We start from the raw sequence: 9290 nt of genomic DNA, 5'->3' as shown, positions 1-9290 counted from the left end.
GGGCTGCCCGAACGCGTATTTGTCAGCGTTGCCACTGCCCTTGCGGTTGAGAGCGCCTCACGTAAGGCCGGGCTGTGGCATCCAGTTCAGAGCCAAACAGCGTATTTGTCAGCGTTGCCACTGCCCTTGCGGTTGAGAGCGCCTCACGTAAGGCCGGGCTGTGGCATCCAGTTCAGAGCCAAACAGAGCTTTCTTCTCTACTTTCTCTCTTCCCCGCCCCCCAGGAGAAGCCGTGAGGAATTTCTTTGAAGATGATAAAGCAGCCAGGCTTTGAGATTCATTGTTTGATTGGCTTCAAGGATGAGAGCATCACAGAGTTTGACGACAGGCCTGGCACATAAAACATGCACCAATAAATATTCGTCAGATAAATCCTGAACCCATGTAGGTGGATGACTCTCTGTCCCCCACTTTTCCTCCCTTCCTTCCCTTTCCTTCCTTCCTTCCTTCCTGCCTGTCTGCGGAGTGTATTATCACTGCTCGTAACAGGCAAACTGGAATCAATTTTCGTGCCCATGGATATGGGCGGGTTAAGCCCATTATATCCACCTAATGGGATACTCTGTGGCCTTTTCAAAGGGAGCTCTTTATGCACTGAGATGGAAGTGCCTCTAAGACATATTGTTAAGGGGAAAAGCAACATACTGAAGAGCGTGCGTGGTGCGCTCTCACTTGTGAAAAAACGAAGAAAATGCTTATAAATGCATGAAATACCTCGGGCAGGATAAACAAGAAGCTCTCCAGGGGTCACCTCTGGGGAGAAGTGGAATGTAGGGGTTTGAGATGAGAAAGAAAATGTCGTTGGTATATTTTATTTCTTTTGCTGTCCATATATATACACGTTTTAAATGCAGCGTCAATAAAAGGACAGAAAGAGGACCCCTGTACCCTCAATGAGCATGCCGACGGCGGCGTGCATCTTCACGGGTTTCGAATCCTGTGCACAATCCCAGCTCCGAGCATGTCCTCCACAGGCCTCTCTCGAACAAGGTGTATGTTGGCGGGAACGGAAATCAATACAGCCCTCGTGGAAAACGGTCTGGAGGTTCCTTGAAAACTAAGACTAGACCTGCTGTGTCATCCAGTAATCCCACTGTTGGGTGCATTCCAAAGCCAAGGAAATCCTGAGGGAAAGATCCCTGCACCCTAACTGCTGCATCGTTCACAATAACCAAGGCATGGGAGTGACCTAAGTGTCCATCAATCAACAAATGGATGAAGAGAATACACCCACACACACACACACACACAGGAATACTATTCAGTCATTTCAAACAAAAACATGAACAAACAAAAACTCCATCATGTGAGGTTAAATGGTGAACCTGGAGGACGGGAAGTGACATCACGTGAAGTGAAATAAGCCAGGCACAGGAAGAGTGTGCCTGGCTTATGTGTGTACTCCGCCATCTACGGAAATGTTTTAAATGGCCTCGTACGAGTAGAGAGACCACGAATGGCTGCTGTAGGCTGGGAAGGATGCGAGGAGAATGGAAATGAAATTGCAGGGGGACAAGAAAAACTATTCCTAGTGTCATACAATACGGCAGCGAGGCTATCACTAACAATTTACCGCATAACTCAAAAAAGAAGATACTGAATGCTAAATGATCTATATGAGACCGAATGTATAAAATAATAATAATAATCAAGAAGATACCGAATGTTTCCAGCACAAGGGAACTAGGAATGGCTGAGATGCCGGGTGTACTTCATCACCCTGAGGTGATAAGTACACACTGTACCCCCGAATATAATGAAAAGTCACATTGCACCCCCACGGATATGTCCCACTATTCCATGTTAATAAGAAGGATTAGGTGAGTGTGGGCCCCATCTGTGGTCCTCACCTCTCTAAACCAGACTTCCAGCTCTACGTCTTCTAGACAGAAGCAACAAAAACTAGGAGAAAGAGCTCTCACATAAACACAGTAGACACACCTTTTTCGGGACACATATGCCAGGTAGTGTCCTAGACTCCGAGGCTACAGCAGAAGAAGACAGGTAAGATTTTCTACCCCGATGGGACTGACTTTCAGCTGGGAAAGAGGAAGGGAACAGCAAACCCAGAGGTTAAATAGGTAGAATGTGCAGGATGTTGGCTGCTTGGCACAGCAGAAAATGCACCGTTCAGAAGACGAATCTCCCAAGGTGACTGCAGTTCGAATCCTTGGCTCGTTCAGAGAAAAACACACTGGGCACATGCACGATCACCCAAAATCCATGGGCTGGAGGACTGGAGAAAGGTGATTACGGTGTGATCAGATTCTGTGGAGGGTGTTCATCTCTCTCTCTCTCATATGTATGTGCATGCACTCTATCATAAATAAATAGTAATTTTTAACGGATGGGGACCAGGTGGTGTAGTGATTCAGGCTCTGGACTCCCACATGGTCAACTGCAGTTTGAGTCCCAAACTTGGCAGCCTGAAACTCACGCTGGGCATGTGTGCATGTGTGTCCAAAATCCTGAGAGGAGAATGGAGGAGAAGAGATTGTGGCATGGCCATTCTCTGGGGTGGGGTGATTTCTTGCTTTCCATCTCTCTGTCTTTCTGGTGAGCATATGTGCCCTATAGCAGAAATCTAAATAAATAAAGGAAGAAAGGAAGGAAGGATGTCAAAAGAAGGGTTAAAGAGGGAGAAACAGCAGAAGAAGGGGATAGGAAGTGGTGGAGCCGGGCGGGGTTGACTTTGGGCAGCCAGGAAACTCTTTGTGGAGAATGTCGAGTCTTAGGAGATGAGGCAGTGGGCTGTGAAGGATTTGGGGGAAGAAGCAGACAGACCAGCAGGTGCAAACTCCCACAGGGCTCCAGAAGGAAGTTCTTGGGGATGGGAAACATCTGCCATTTGTAGAGGGCCTAGGTGCCCTGGAGCTCCTGGGAGCTCCCCAAAGGCCCAGTTTTATATGAACTTGGACAAGTCAGCAAGTGCTCAGTATCAGGTGGAGTCAAAAGCAAGAGGGGGCTCAGGGCTAGAATGTCTACTCAGGAGATCTGAAGAGTGAGAGAGAGAGAGAGAGAGACGCCCTGCCAGGCACAGTCTCGCCTTGGGCTCTGGAGGAAGGAGGCCAAAGGAATCAAAACAAGAATAAATGTTCTGGAGCCAGCCAGTAGTGTGGTGGTTAAGGTGGCTGGACCCCACATGGCTGACCTCTCGTGACTGGAGTCCCAGACCCAGCAGCTTGAAAAGCATGCCCAGTATGTGCACATGCATCCCTCAAATCCCCAGAGGAGACTGAAGGAGAAAAGACTGTGGCGTAGCCATCCCCGGGGGGGATTTCTCACTTTCCCTCACTCTGTCTTTATCTGTCTCTCTCTGCTGAGCACATACACCCTGGAGAAAAAAGGAATAAATGTTCCAAAACTGCATCCTCCTAAGTACCCCTTTTCACGGACCTTCCCAGAGAGGGTTCTTCAAACCACTCATGCCACGAAGTGCTCACCGAGAGAGGGGGCTTTGGGAGACTGCGTAGGGATTCTGAGAAAGGAGCCTCTTAGGGCAACACTGGGGTGCCGAGAAGTCCTGAGTGAGAACACCCACCTCACTTGGCTTAGCTGGGTGTTCCCTGGATTTCTTTGATGGAAGAAGCTCTTTTCCTATTTCTGCTATTAATGTCCCTGAACCCAAATAGCCACAAACCTCTATGAGCAACGATGGCTTAGGTGGTTTTCAGTAGAATCATTCCTGGAAAAACCACTTTATGAATCAGAAACAGCAGACTTTGCTTTTTGTCATTTCTCCTGTAATAGCCTCTTTCAAGACCATCACACACAGACAGAAGAAAGAAAAAGCCAGAAGGAAGATAGAAACCTTGAAAGAACAGGAGCGTGTGGTTTCTATTTCGGCGTCTGCCTGCGTCCACCTGTGGTCAGGGACTGCCTCTGGACTTGGGGTCAGCCCTGAGCCCCGCTAACCACCCGGCTCTACCCCCAAAACCTTCCCTATTTATCCAAGAATGAGGGTAAGGGGGAAGAGGACTTCTTACAAATGATACCTGGAACTCCTGTTCTTGGGTGTACACGGAACAGAAATGCATGCGTGTGCTGCACCGGGGCATCTGAAGACCCCACAAGACCATTCAAAGCAGCACTGTTCACGACAGCCCCACTGGAATAGCTTGATGCTCTTAAGCAGGATATGCTAACGACATGGGTATGCTCGCACAATGGAACACAACGCAACAGGAAAAATGATAAATGACCAGGACACATGGCAGCGGGAAGAACCTCAGAGACCTCACGTCAGCAGAGGAAGCACGTGCCCTATGGTTCTCTCTGCACGAAGGTCAAGGACAGGCAGAATGCCCCTAGAGCATATGCACTCTCATGCATATGCATATATGGCTGCACACGTGGCTGACTGGGATTTGAATCCCAGCCCTATTGGCAAGTATTTTCTTCCTCTCTCTCTGTCTCTATCTGTCTCTCCATCTCTCTCTGTAGCGTGTACCCATCCTCCAATTAAAAATAAAAGCTTGGAGATCACTGCCTGAAAAATATTTTATTTATTTTTAAAAATTTAAAGAATTATTTACTTTTATTTATCATCAACATTATTTTTTTAGAGGTTTTTGCCTTAGGGCACATGTCCTTGCTGGAGAGAGACAGAGACAGAGACAGTGAGATGGAAAATGAGAAATCATATCTCCCCCCCCACACACACACACACAGGGGTGATGGCCTTGCTACAATCCCTTCTCCATTCTCCTCCCGGGATATTGGGCATTCACACACACATGCCTGACATGCTATCAGGTCCAGGACTTGAACCATGGTTGACCATGTGGGAGTCCAGCAATGTAACTGCTATGCCACTTGCTGCCTCTGAATTATTATTAGTTTTTAACTTGCTATAGGGCATGCACACTCACCAGAGACACACACGCACAGAGAGAAAAAGCAAGCCTCCAGGTCTGGGACTCGAACCATGGAGATGGCCAGGTGGGAGTCCAGAATCTTAACCACCACGCCACCTGCTGGCCCTGTGAAAAAGATTTTAATTCTAAGGTCTTTATGAACAATTAAAAAACAAAAAACAAGGCTGAATTACTAGTGCAGCAGCAATTCAATACTCTGTGATGCTGAGACCGTATGAGATGGTCCCAGGTTCAGGTCTCCTTGTGCATGTAGGTATTTTTTTAATTTTATTATTATTTTTATACATTCAATAGCTATACATCATTTGACTTGCAAAGAGAATTTACCCAACATGAAATACACCTCCAACTAGTATAGTTGAGAATACTATACATGCTATCATCAACAGATAATAAACTATTACTGTGTCCCACAAATATCTTTACCTCTCTATTTTCCCCCTAATTTCCTTCCCTATACTCGTCCCCTCTCCCACCTCCTTCCACACTGTCTCCAGTGTCCATAACCATTTTCAATGCTTTTATGTCCTCCAGTCTTTCAGTCTCTACCGTAGAGTCGGCATATATTAAGGGGAGACATACAATATTTTTCTTTTATAGCCTGGCTTGCTTCACTCAGCAATAAATCTTCCATATTTAACCACTTTCTATCGTATGCCAGGGTCTTGTTGTTTTTTATGGGTGAATAGTATTCCATAGAGTATATGTGCCACACTTTTTTAATCCATCCACCTGTTCGTGGACATTTGGGTTGAGTCCATGTCTTAGCAAATGTGAATAATGCCACAATAAACATGAATGTGCAAGCGCTTTTCTGACTGAACGTTCTCCTGTCTTTGGTCCTTGTGCGTGTTGAGTGTGTGTGCCCGTGACCCTGGCTGGCTGAGGCCAGGGTGAGTCACAATGTGAAGATCTTGTTGAAGGTGCCTCTCTCTCTCTCTCTCTCTCTTTCTGCCTCCCTCTCCCATGGAAGAAAGAAATAAACAATAGACCTTTGAAGAGAAAAATAATCAAACACAAGATTGCAGCCTTGGAGTGTGAAGGGTACGAAAGGGGAGGGCTACCCTGGGGCCCTTCTGCACGTCAGGCCATCAGCTCTTGTTTGCGCTCACTTTTTAAAATTTGAATTTTCACTCTTTTAATCCTCATTAATAATTCTATGGAGAAACTGAAACTCAGTAGGCTCTGCGTGGCAGATAATATTTTCCAGAACAGCAAGAGATAATATTAAAAATAAATAAAATAATGAAGTCCTGTGTTTTAAGCCACCAGGCTGCAGGGATGATTTGCTACAGAGCAATAGATAATTGGAACACTAGGTAACCAGCCCGAGGCTTCTCTGCAGCCCGTGGTTGCTCCCTGCACCCCAGATCTGCCACCTCTGCTTGTCCTACCTGCTCCTAAACCTGGCAGTGCAAATCCAAACCACACACAGCCACAGAAAGAAACGACATGCATTGCTTTCCAGAGCAGCGGGAGCTAACTACCCTTTGGGGGGCAGGTGCCAGAGTGGTATGCGGCACGTAGTAGGTGCTTAATAAATGTCTGGCAAATCAAAGAACATAAGGGGGCTTCAAAAATCTCATGGAGGGCAGCCTCTTAATGCAGGGGCTTAGGGAGCCCGATTCCATGATTCCTGCCCTTGTGGGTGGAAAACCATGCTCACTCTTCTCATAAGTGGCCTGCAATGACTCTTAGAAATGGCTCGCTATTCTCTTGACCCAGAGAACCCCACAAAATCATGCAAATCAAGAGGTTCAGATCTTCGTGTTCACTGTAAGAACACTCATGAAACTGGCCAAGCCAGCAAAGGTATGCATATTCAGAAAGCACCAGGTATCTGAACGATGTCACTTTGCAAAAATCAATGTGTACCCTTTAGTCGTTACAACAGTGGAGCTGGTAGGTGTGGCCAGGCCAAACAGTGGGGCTGGCTACTGGCTCAAAAGGAGTGCTGAATGTTTGCTTCACATGTCTACAAATGCAGAGAGTAATGCTGAACCTAGGGTTTGGATGGAGGGTTCCAGGCCGTTGAGCATGTTCGGGTGAACAAAGCACCAGAGCTGTGCCGTCATATACACAGAGTGTGCAGTCGGCCTCACTCACACCTCAGCTCCCCTGCCACACCAAGACGGTCTCCACTGAAATGGAGCAAGTCGTTCCAAAACCAGAGAGGAGGCTGCACAGAAGAAAAAGACGGCCCATAAGAAACAAAAGAAACAGGAGCTTATGGCATAAAGTAAATGTAGATCCATTCTTAAAACACGCAGAGAGAGAAAGAGGAAGAAAAACATGCTGAACATGTGTGCTTGGTACCCCAAATCCCAACAGGATGGAGAAATGGAGGAGGGATTATGACGTGACCTTGTCCCAGTAGGGATGCTTTCTTCCTCTCCCTCCCTGTCTCTCTGTCTCTGGCGAGCATGTGTGTCTTTTGGTAATTAAAAAAAAATTTAATGAAAGGCTAAAAAGGGTATGAACATACACACACATACACACACACTAATGTGGGTGCACACATGTGGGCATACACAATTTTAAAATATAAAAGGAAAACTCTGAGGTTAAATTAAGCCTTATTTATTCTAGGGCAGGGCAAATAAAATAAATAATAAATGATGGTGTGGAATAAAAGGTAGAGCATCTGGTTAGGAACCCCACTTTGCTAGTCGTTTCCCATGTGACCTTGGGGTTTTCTTCCTCTGTGCCTCTGTTCTCACTATGAAAGGAGGAGGTCGAGCCACAGTCAGTGTAAGCTGTAGCCAGCTCACATGGGCCTGTGAGAGCAGGTCGTGCACCTCCTCCCAACTCCATGTTTAGCAAGTCACATTCGTAGGCGGGAACTGGCCCTATGGGAACATTTACACCATGGAAATTGGCAAAGTCCACACATCAAGCTTGGTTTCATTTCTTTGTTTCTTTGTGGGAGTTAGTTGTTAAATATTTACCAGCACATCACTAAACTAGATGGATACTTCTCAAACGGTTTTGCTGAATTTTTCTAGTGGCAGAGAAGAGCTAATTCATAAACCCCAGAGACCTGGGATCTCAGCAGCTTAGAATTTTCTGTAAAAATCTCATGTAGTTTTCAAATTTGTAGTCAATTTTATCTTCCACACCTTGATGCATCTGTGTTCTAGTTTCCCCACATTTGCGAAAATGTAATTTTCCCCCTAACTTGTTATGAAGGTATCTGTCTCTCTCTGTCTCTCTCTCTCTCTCTCTCACACACACACACACACACACACACACACACACACACTTCTCAGCTCAGTAGGCCTGTGCTCCAGGTTGGCATTCAGCTCCTGAAGGGGGAAGGCCTCCTCCCATCTCCCTCCACCCTCACTGAGATGTGGGGTGTGCATCGGATGACGAGTGAACCAGCCCTCTCAGCTGACTCATGGGACCTGGGACTCTCTTCCCAGCAGGCCCAGGCCTCGCCTGCAGACATTCCCCGCCCTTTCCGAACAGACCAGCTGCCTGGTCCCATATAGGTGGCCCCAGGGTGCTGCCCACGTCCACAAGTGAGAGTCCTGCAAGGAATGAGACAGCAAGGAATGAGACCTTCCTCCTCCTTCTCCTCCTCCTCTGGAAGCACGTGGGCTTAGGCCACACTGGGGCTTAGTCCACACTGGGGCTTAGTCTGGGAGACCTGTATTCTGAGTCCCGACTGACGGGCCCCACAGGCTTCCTGGCTGACCTTGGACAAAGAGGTGAGTTTATCTCTGCCTCTGTCCACCATCAGCTTGCCACTTACATCACCACCAGTGACAGGGGTGGGGCAGAGGGCAGCAGGGCGGATGTCTGGGGCAGCCTGGAAAGACAGCCAACATCTCCAACCATCCCCAAGCCTGGGCTGTGGTTCCACCCACTGAGAGAGCAGAGACACAGCCGCCAGGAGATGGAGGCCACTATGGAAAACTCCAGGAAAAATACTTCCAAAGCAACACCAGGTCCCAAGAGGCTAGAGACCCCCATGCAGGCAGGGGCAGCGTGTGATGGGAACTGGAGCAGAGTGCTGAAGGCGCAGTGGAATAGCAAAGGGGCCCTCTCTTGCCCTCCCCTGAACCTCTCAGATCAGGGCTCCAGTTTCACCTCCTTGGTCTGCATTCAGGCCCCAGCCCTGAGGCTGCCTCCACCCTCACCACACAACCGTAGCCTCTTCCTGGTTAAATTCAATGGCACTTTTCAGGGATTAACTCGCCATTAGGTCCATCCATGTAGGAACTACCCCTTCTTCTCTTCTTCGGAGAGTTTTCAAAACATTCACAAAATGCTTATTATTGAAATAGCTATACATGAATTCAATTTTTCTTTTCTTTTCTTTTTTTTTCTTTTGCACCAGAATAACCTTGTACTTTAAGTCTACTTTCGCCACAAACTTTTTGAAGTTTCTTCATACTTAATCCTCTC

At 47.2% G+C, this 9290-nt stretch overlaps 1 pseudogene; it reads left to right on the top strand.

Moving 5' to 3' along the window:
• Positions 1-9087, top strand: part of LOC114006934 (28S ribosomal protein S15, mitochondrial pseudogene) — a 41933-nt pseudogene extending 32846 nt beyond the window's left edge.
• Positions 9088-9290: the final 203 nt, after the last annotated feature.

The sequence above is a fragment of the Tupaia chinensis genome, unplaced genomic scaffold, assembly GCF_000334495.1.
Source record: "Tupaia chinensis unplaced genomic scaffold, TupChi_1.0 Scaffold000101_1, whole genome shotgun sequence".
NCBI classification, from domain to species: Eukaryota; Metazoa; Chordata; class Mammalia; order Scandentia; family Tupaiidae; genus Tupaia; species Tupaia belangeri.
Note: the sequence above shows the minus strand (reverse complement) of the source record. Positions and strands in the feature narration are given on the sequence as shown.